We start from the raw sequence: 9,972 nt of genomic DNA, 5'->3' as shown, positions 1-9,972 counted from the left end.
CGTCCGGATTACCAATTCGGGGTCTCTATGGAACCATATGCCCAGATATTTGGTGGGTTCCTCATGCCACTCTAGGGGATAATCTAATGTGGTCGGTTGCGTGGTGTCAGTTAGCGCCAATACAAGGGATTTAGTCCAGTTTATCTGCAAACCTGCCTGGTGCCCAAACTTTATATACTCTCTCAGAAGCGGATTCAGGTGCTGGTCAGGATGTTTGACATATAACACCATGTCATCCGCGTAAAGTGAGATGTGGATGGGTCGAGAGGGCATTTGGATCGCTGAGTCACTTGCTCTTTGTTAAGCGGTTGAACATAGTCCGTGGCCCGAGCTGTAGCCCAATTCCTGGTGGTAGCAAGAACCAGGGGTGCAAGTTTGTATTTTTCCAATTCAGGGTGTCACCACCTGAGATTTGTCCTGTAAGAGGCCGGTGGCAATATTATCATCCTCTTCAACATAGGGAGGTATTGGAGAGAACGCTCTATTTTGGAAAGAGTCACAACCCAAAAAAAATAGTCATCCTCTAGGGTGACATACATTTCCACTTTAAGATAGGTGGCCGCACGTTGATAACGCTGCAGTGCGCCAAGATGTCATCTGGCAAGGAGGGCCTGACAGGAACATGGTTGATATCTGGGTCTCACTGAGGATCCATATCGTAATCTTCCCACAGGTCTTCTGTGGGATGTGGGTAAACTGGGACAAAGTCCTCAGCTGGGGACTAGCGCTGTCCGTATCAGAGTTGGGCTCCAGTGACCTCAGATCTAAGTCATAGCAGGTGAGACAGAAGGTGGTGGTGGTGGTAGTAGAGGGGGTGGGGGTAGAGGGGGAGGGAGAGGGAGATGGAAGAGTAAGAGGAGGGGGAAATGGCCTGGTCTGAAGGCCTTTTACAGAGCAGTGGCATTGTATAAGTGATAGCAGGTGGAACATCTTTGCAGGAAGGAGAGCCTGCTTTCTTTGGCAGAGTCTTTTCCAAAGCAGAGACTTTACTAGTGCGTGGATGGATGATATGCCGCTGCCTCTCATCCAGCTCCTGTTGAAGCAGACCTAAAAAAATAAAAAAAATCATAACAGTGTTACTAGACCTGCAGGTCTAATGACTTGAATAATCTACTCAACCTAATTGTTAGGCTCTTGACCTATAACCTGGTCTCAAATTATGTGATCCTGGGCAAATACTTTAATTCACTGAGCCTCCACTTTCTTCATTATCACATATAAGAGCACCTTCAAAATATGCAAGTTCAGGATGTCAGCTGTGCAAAAAACTTTTCTTTGATTTAGTAGACTAAACTTACTTTTGCTCCATATTGAATATGCTACTTACCAGTATGCATCTGTTCTTGGCATGTAGGGCTGCTGACATTCATATCTGTGCATAGATCGCCGCCTAGTGTTGGGTCCGGATGATTGCACATTGTTGTCCTGGAAGAGTCTTCGAAGTATCCTGAGATGGGTGACTCCTTCCCTGGACCACAGTGCGCATGGGCATCCTCTCCATCCCCAGATTGTTTTTCGCCATTGTGGCAGTGATGGAGTAGATACAGGAAGTGATGACCATGCTATACAGTAATTCTGAGAGCTGCAGCTGCGACAGGCGCCGGGGAGGAGGGTGGGCGATATGAATGTCAGCAGCCCTACATGCCAAGAACAGATGCATACTGGTAAGTAGCATATTCAGTTCGAGGCATGTGGGCTGCTGAATTCATATCTGTGCATAGAATACATAGCAGTACCTCCTATTAGCGGTGGCTACCCGTGCCAGCTGCAGCAGTCTGAAAAAGAGTTTTGAGAACAGCCTGTCCTACAGCTGCCTGCTGTTTTGAGTGTACATCTACACAGTAGTGTTTTGTAAATGTATGTATGTATAGTGGACCATGTGGCTGCTCTACATATTTCTTGTAAAGGAATGTTTCCCAGGAAAGCCATGGAGGCCCCTAACTTCCGTGTTGAGTGGGCTCGTGGTGGAATCGTTAATGTGCGTTTAGCTTTTTGATAACAAATTTGGATACATTTAACGATCCATCTGGCTATACCTGCTTTGGAAATGGCGTTGCCTTTGTGTTGTGGAGAGAAGGCAACAAAGAGTTTAGTCTTCCTAAAGTTTTTAGTTCTGTCAATAAAGTACATGAGGGCCCTCTTTACCTGTGTGTGTGGAGCATCCGCTCAGCGACATTTTGTGGGTTTTGAAAGAAAACAGGCAGTTCGATGGTTTGGTTCATGTGGAACTGCGATATTACTTTAGGCATGAATTTGGGGTTGGTACGCAGTACGACCCGGTTTGCGTGAACTTGTATAAATGGCTCTTGAATGGTTAGTGCCTGGAGTTCACTAACTCTTCTTAAGGAAGTGATGGCAACCAGGAAAGCCACTTTCCAGGTAAGGAATTAAATCTCACAAGAATGGAGAGGTTCAAAGGGTGGACCCATTAGTCTGGTGAGGACCAAGTTGAGGTTCCACACCGGTGCTGGGGGGTGCCTTGGGGGAATCACCCGTTTAAGTCCTTCCAAGAAGGCTTTGATGGCAGGCACTCTGAATAAAGAGAGGTGCTGCCTGTTTTGGAGATAGGCTGCTATTGCGGTTAAATGGACACGTATTGAGGTGTATGCTAGATTGCATCGGTATAGGTGTAATAGATAGCAGATTATGTTCTGTATAGATGCGTCTAGCGGGTTAATGTCATTGTTGTTGCAATAAATGACAAACCTCTTCCATTTGGCTGCATAGCAAGCTCTGGTAGTGGGTCTCCTAGCTTCCTTAATGATTTCCATACAGTCAGGTGGCAGGTTTAGGTAGCCAAACTCTAGGACTTCAGGAGCCAGATTCAGCTGTTGCGGATTTGGGTGTTGAATTTCTCCATGGTTCTGCGTCAAAAGCGCGGGTTTGATCCGCAGCCTTTGATGCTGCACCACGGAAAGTTCCAGAAAGGTGGTGTACCATGGCTGGCGTGCCCATGTTGGAGCAACCAGGATGAGTGTCAGTGAGTGCTGTCGCAGTTTGCGTGCCACCAGCGGTATCAACGGCGCTGGGGGAAAAGCGTACGCAAATCTGCCGGACCAGTTCATCCATATCGCATTGCCCTGCGACTGTGGATGTGGATGTGGGAACCTGGCGGCAAAGCTTTGGCATTTTGCGTTTTCCCTTGTGGCGAATAGGTCTATCTGTGGATGACCCCCACTGCTGGAAGTACGGTTGGAGTACTGATGGGTGTAACTCCCACTCGTGCATCTGGTGGCTGTGTCTGCGTCTGCTGAGCAGATCCGCCATCTGGTTGTCCTTGCCGGGGAGGTGTTCCGCCATGAGGAATATGTTCCTCTGAATGGCCCAATTCCACATGCTCTGAGCCAGATGAGACAACTGTGGATAGTGTGTTCCTCCCTGCTTCTGTATGTAGTACATGGCAGTCATGTTGTCCGTCCGGATCAACACGACCTTGTTGCACAGGTGTACTTTGAATGCTTTTATTGCCAGGAAGATTGCCATCAGTTCCAGAAGGTTGATGTGCATCTTCTTTTGTTGTGTAGTCCATAGTCCCTGCACTGTGTAATTGAGTACATGAGCTCCCCATCCCTGGAGAGACGCGTCCGCTGTCAGTATTATTTGTGGGACAGGCTCTTGGAACGGTCGGCCCTTGCAAAGGTTTTGTGGGTTCCACCAATGCAGAGAGTTGTATGCCTGACCGCTCACCAACACTAGGTCTTTCAACTGTCCTTGAGCCTGATTCCACTGACGTGCTAAGCACTCCTGAAGCGGGCGCATATGTAGTCTCGCGTGTGGGACTATGAAGATGCAGGAGGCCATCATGCTTATCAACTGCATGAACACTCGCGCCGGAAGGGAGTGTTGAGGTTTGAATTTTGAGATCAGCAGTTGCATGCTGTTGATTCTCACTAAAGTTGGCTGAGCTGTGGCAGCCAGAGTGTTGATTGTCGCGCCTAAGTACTGTTGTACGTGCGCAGGTTGGAGGCTTGATTTTGGGTAATTTAGTGAGAATCCCAGATCGTGAAGAAGGTGAATGGTGTGGGACATGTGGGTGGCACATTGTTGTGCTGATTTGGCCTGGACTAGCCAGTCGTCCAAATAAGGGAAGACATGAATATTTTGTCTTCGCAGATGCGCTGCCACTGTCGCCAGGCACTTGGTAAAGACCCTGGGCGCTGTTGTTACTCCGAAGGGGAGAACTTTGAACTGATAGTGATTCCCCTGAATGGTGAATCTGAGGTATTTCCTGTGTGAAGGGTGTATTGGTATGTGGAAGTATGCATCCTTCAGGTCTATTGTAGCTAGGAAATCCCCGAGTGAGTAGTGGGAGAACCTGTTGGAGGGTGAGCATATGGAAATGCTCCGACAGTATATATAGGTTTAGGGGTCGCAGGTCTAGGATAGGTCGGAGCGAGCCGTCCTTTTTTGGGATCAAGAAGTACAGAGAGTACACTCCTGTGCCCTGCTGGGCGGTGGGTACTACTTCTATGGCCCCTTTTGCGAGCATAGCAAGCACTTCTTGCTGGAGTAAATGTAAGTGTTCGGCTGACATAGGACGGTGCTTTGGTGGTATATTGGGTGGAGTGGAAGTTAGTTCCAGACAGTACCCATGTTGAATGATGTCCCTGACCCACCTGTCCGTGGTGATGTTCTTCCATGCGGGCAGGAACAGCTGGAGTCGTCCCGCGACAGGTGTTAAGTGGTCGGGGGGTAGGGAGAGGGCGTCACTGTTTGTTTTTTGGGGAGGACCTGGTGTTGCCGTATCCACGTCCCCTGCCCTTGGTGCTGGATCCACAATATCCACCCCTGTTGTTTTTGTCGTAGGTGGTTTGTGTGCCACCTTTGGCATACTGTTGTTGTGACCCCTGGCCTCTTGACGTTCCCCTATTTCCAGTGCGACGAAAGGAGCCACTACGAAATTGTTGGGTTTGTAGCGCCCCCATAGATTTGGCAGTATCTGTGTCCTTTTTTATTTTCTCTAGGGTAGTGTCAACGTCTGGGCCAAATAAAAATTCCGTGTTAACCGGTAAGTTGAGGATATTGTTTTGGATCTCGGGTTTGAAGCCTGAGATGCGTAACCAGGCATGGCGTCTTAACATGACACTAGTGTTTATTGCCCTGGCCGCTGTGTCAGCTGCGTCTAGGGCGCATTTTATGGACGCATTAGTGATGAGTTGTCGTTCTCTAATGAGGAGCTCCGCTGACTCTTTATACTCCTCTGGTAGGTGTTGGAGCAGTGACTCTAGCGTGTCATAATGTGACCTGTCATAACGTGCCAGGAGTGCTTGTGTATTGGCAATGCGCAGGATATTGGCTGCTTGCGCTGCCACACGTTTGCCAGATGTTTCAAGGACCTTTGACTCTTTGTCTGGGGGAGGAGCATCACCAGTTGTCTGTGAGTGGGCTCTTTTGCGAGCGTTGGCAACCACCATAGAGTCTAAAGGCAACTGACCCCTAATGTATTTAGGGTCACCAGGTGCAGGCTTACATTTCTTTTCAATCCTGGGGTTTAAGACTCGGGCTCTTGTGGTGTCTTCGAAAATGTCTTTGGCAGGCTTCAGAACCCCTTTAAGCATGGGCAGAGTCTTGACAGTTCTTTCCGAAGATGCGAAAGTGCCAAGCAGGAAGTCCTCCTCAATGGCGTCAGAGTGCAGTTCCACCCCATGATGAGCAGCAGCCCGTTCGATAAGGGCATTAAATGCGGCCGTGTCCTCTGTAGGAGAAGTTTTAATATTGTAGAGTTGCGCATCCTGAGCATGTGGCGTGACACTTGGGTCTGTGGGGTCATCCCATGCCTGATCAGGATCCTGTGTTTCATCGGGATCTGCGTCCCCGGGGTAGATGGTATCATCCCCACCATATTCCTGCATTGGGTCCGATTCAGAAGGGGTAGGAGAAAAGGACTGCGGATCTAAGTGGAGGGGATGGAAGTGTTCTTGTAGCACTGGTTCCTGCTCCGCCGGCAGCTTGCGTTTAAGAGGAATTTTGTATGGCACCTCTTCCCTGACTGGAGTGATCTTGCGCTTGTGGAGCATGAGCCTGCCAGTGTCGGCGTCGATAAACTGTGGCCCTGAAGGGTCGTGTTCTGTTAGGCCAGAGGTGGTGGACTGTGTGTGGAGGACACGTGTCTGAATTTGAAAGTTTCGGTGCCGAAGTCGGTGTCAGCCCAAAGGTAATGTTGGTGGGCTCCGAGTGCACTGTACCGGGTGAGGTAGTGTGGGGACCCGAGGTAGAGTGGATGGCTACCTGGTCCCGGATACGTTGGAGAGATGCAGAGACCTGCTGCACAGCAAACTGAGATGGTGGTTTGGTGGGCATCTTGGTAGTAGGTGTGGAGGCCGACCCCGACTTTGTCGGAAGGGGGTCACTGGCCTGAAGGGATGCATCGATAGTCGACGTAGAGGACTTCGGCATCGGTGCTTTAGGCGTCGATGTAGCCGAGGCGGCCATTTTGACTGCGGAGGCGACGGGCTTCGGTGTCTGCGCCGAAGGTGTTGGTGCCTTGTGGTGCACGAGGGCGCGCTTCTGTGCGTCGACCGCGTCTGCTGCGGTGAGCTCGGCGCCGAAGTCTTTTTGTACGTGTTCGGAGCCGACGACTTTCTTCGGCGTCGGCGCAGTGGACTGTTTCGACGCCTTTGATCCGACCACCACCAGTTTCGCTTTCGATTTGGAAGGGACTGGAGCGATGGAGGTTTTAGGGTTTAACCACCCGGTCGTCTTGGGTAATATTGGCTCTTGCATAGTGTTCAGTGCCGGGCCGGAAGGCGGGCCCGAGGAACCATGGATTAGGTCTTGGGTAAGGCCCGAAGGCAATCCCTCGACCGGAGCCTGACGACTAATTTCAGCCTCCGTTTCGACGGATTGGCCTAACTCCTCGGGAGAGCTGTCTTCTTCAGCCCCATAGGCTTCGTCGATGTCCCCTACCTAGTCGACGGCTTCTTCACGTCGAAAGAGCTCTTCGTCATCGTCGTCCGATCGAGAACCATGTTCCAAAGCGGGGCTAGATAGTATTTCTTCCACGCTCTCGGCGTCCTCGTCGCTGAATATGTTGGTGGGTGCGGGCGCTGCCTGCTGCGCCTAGAGCCTCGCTGCCCGTCGGTTCCGTAGTTTTCTTGAATCGGAACTGCGCGCAGGCCATGCATTTTGATTCGTCGTGATCCGGCGAGAGACATTTGTTACAGACCGGGTGGACGTCGATGTGAGGGTACTTGGCGTGGCACAACAGACACCTCTTGAACGGAGTTCTCGATTCCATCGTCGATGGAGCGTCGAAGTTTGGACCAATTCGATTCGAAATTTTGAAAAGGGTGTGGAGCACTAGAACTAGTAGCAGACACCGAACGGTAACTGTACCGACGAAAACTATAGGCCTTTTGGCCTAAAACTAAGTATTCCGAAGTTGAGCTAAGATAGTTGCATCCGAACCCAATGGCGGAAAAAAACAATCTGGGGATGGAGAGGATGCCCATGCGCACTGTGGTCCAGGGGAGGAGTCACCCATCTCAGGATACTTCGAAGACTCTTCCAGGACAACAATGTGCAATCATCCGGACCCAACACTAGGCGGCGATCTATGCACAGATATGAATTCAGCAGCCCACATGCCTCGAACATAATACAAATCTAGCCACATTTAGGATACACAAGAGCCCTGCCTTGTCTCTTAGTTCATTAACAGCACTGTCATCAGGGCGAGGCAGGCATGTTTCTCAAATCATGTTTAAAGCCCATCACTTTTAATAAATACATAACTAAAGCATAAAGTGGTAGCACACTGTCATTTGCAATCAGCAGATTTTACATTGAACTGGCCACTAAATTTCCCACTGACATGAAATTTTACTGATGAAATTATACAGTGTACAAACAAGGTTTGGAAATTGAGGTTTTTGTAAATACTTGTCATTTACACATCACCAAGTAAAATGTTCTGGTATGTTTTGCTCCTATTTAAATTTGATTTCTTCACACTTCTCAATTATAAAAAGAAATTGCTTTCACAATTCCAAATATTTTGAAATTTGTATTATTTACTTACAAGCTATTTGAAGGTTAGGTTAGAGAAAAAAACTGACATCTTACAGCCCATTTCACAATGATTGTCAGACAGCTCACTTGACAAAAACCTCTAACTGTAGTTAGAGAAAGAGAAATACATTCCCTTTTTCAAGCAACAATAAGTTAAAGACACTGACATTTGACCTCCTTCCTTGAACAGACAGCAAATGTGTCAAAATAACAAGATTTAAAGGAATCTTTATTGCCCATTCACTTTCTGAATGAACATAACACCTGTTCATTTCCAGGTTGTGTTCACTAGCCAGAATGGACCACTGGGTGCTAAAAATACCTCTAAATGATAAAATATGACTCACCATTGCAAGTAGATTTTTTGAGGCCTGTGCATTCTTTTGCGAATAGGTCTTTCCTCTAAGTCGTCGTTGACCGATTCAAAGCAAACACCAGTTTCAGCCTCGACGGCGGAGTTGACCTCAAAGGATCGATGCCAACATATGCTTAAAGAGTGGAGGTCCCTGAATGGATCTCTCCTCTACTCCGAGGCTTTGCTTAGCTTAGATGTTGACCACGGAGCAACGGTGGTGGTGTAGAGAGTACTCATGAGTGGTGTGGTTTTCAGGCGAGGTCAGCAGATGCGGATGGAAAGTCCTGGTGGGCCTGTACCACCTAAGGCTCCAAGACGTCAGAGCTGATGATCTAAAGGCTGGGTTGGTGGGCCGGAAGGTAGGGGGACTCACCAGATTAATCTTATTTGGCGCTGAGCAGGTCCGCCTCGCCGAAAATTTTAATTTCGGTAGACGACTTGCACATACTGCTATGGGCCAATCGTCTTTCACGTTACTGGCCCAAGGGTTTCTTGCTCCTAAACACTGAAGTATTGCACCGTCTCTCGTGGAAACCCATGAGAGGCTCAAGTTCCAGACGTTATGGAGATCGGCCCAGGGGTATTTGGAACGGCATTTAGCAAGCGTCTTTATTCTCAGACATTTGTCAGGCAGGTGTGCAGCCCTGAAGGGCCGCATTGCCAGGTGGCTCAACAATAAACCTAGAGAGGAGAGAAGTCATATTAATAAGTAAAAAGACAGACATTGAAAATAGAAGACAAGGGGCACCAGGGCTGTGACAAACAAACTTGTCAGGACTGGGAGCAACGTGGATATAGACTTGAAACGGATAGCGGAGGAAAACAATATAACAAGTCTGAGTCGGTGCCTGTGTGCATTCACGACCAGATCCACTAAGACCTTCTGACTCAAAAGACTTCTTCAAAGAAAAGCAAGTAACAAACATCTGAGCCCAACACTAGATGGCAGTAGTATGTAGAGCATGTGTCTAACAGCCACACATGCTACGAATCAGTAGTTCCCAAAATGTGAGCAGTGGAAGGATACAAGTCAGCCATTCAAAAAGATGGTAAAGAGGTTATGCTTTAGGAAAGGGACAAACACAGGAAGAGGAACGAAAGCCATCGTACAAGAAGTAAACAAATGAGTGACAAGAAAGCCAGCCAGAGGTGAGCAGTGGAAGGGCTCTAACCCCCCTGTAAGTTTTTTGTCTAGTCCACAAACTGTCTTTATCAAAGAGCTAAAAGCAGTCGGAATAAATGGGGAGTAAAAGACCCTTGGTGCGAACTGCCCAAATCTGGAAAAATACTCCACTGAAATCGCCCAAAATCATATGTTACAGATACGAAAAAATAATAAAATGTTGCTTTTTACTTAATCTGCTGTGCATCAATCTTCAGTAGTTACATCATCCTGCTGTACAGCACACAAACTGCATGAGAGTATGGGCTTACTAAATACCCCAACATAAGTAACTTAACAAATGTTGATTAACCCCTTCCATGCTCATGACGGAACGGTTCCGTCATGAGCCACGGTTGAGCTGTGCTCATGACGGAACCGTTCCGTCATGAGCCCGCCCGCGCTCGAACCCTTCAGCACCGCGGCGGAATTCGCCCAGCGCTGA

This window comes from Triturus cristatus, chromosome 7 (assembly GCF_964204655.1).
Source record: "Triturus cristatus chromosome 7, aTriCri1.1, whole genome shotgun sequence".
NCBI lineage: Eukaryota > Metazoa > Chordata > Amphibia > Caudata > Salamandridae > Triturus > Triturus cristatus.
Note: the sequence above shows the minus strand (reverse complement) of the source record.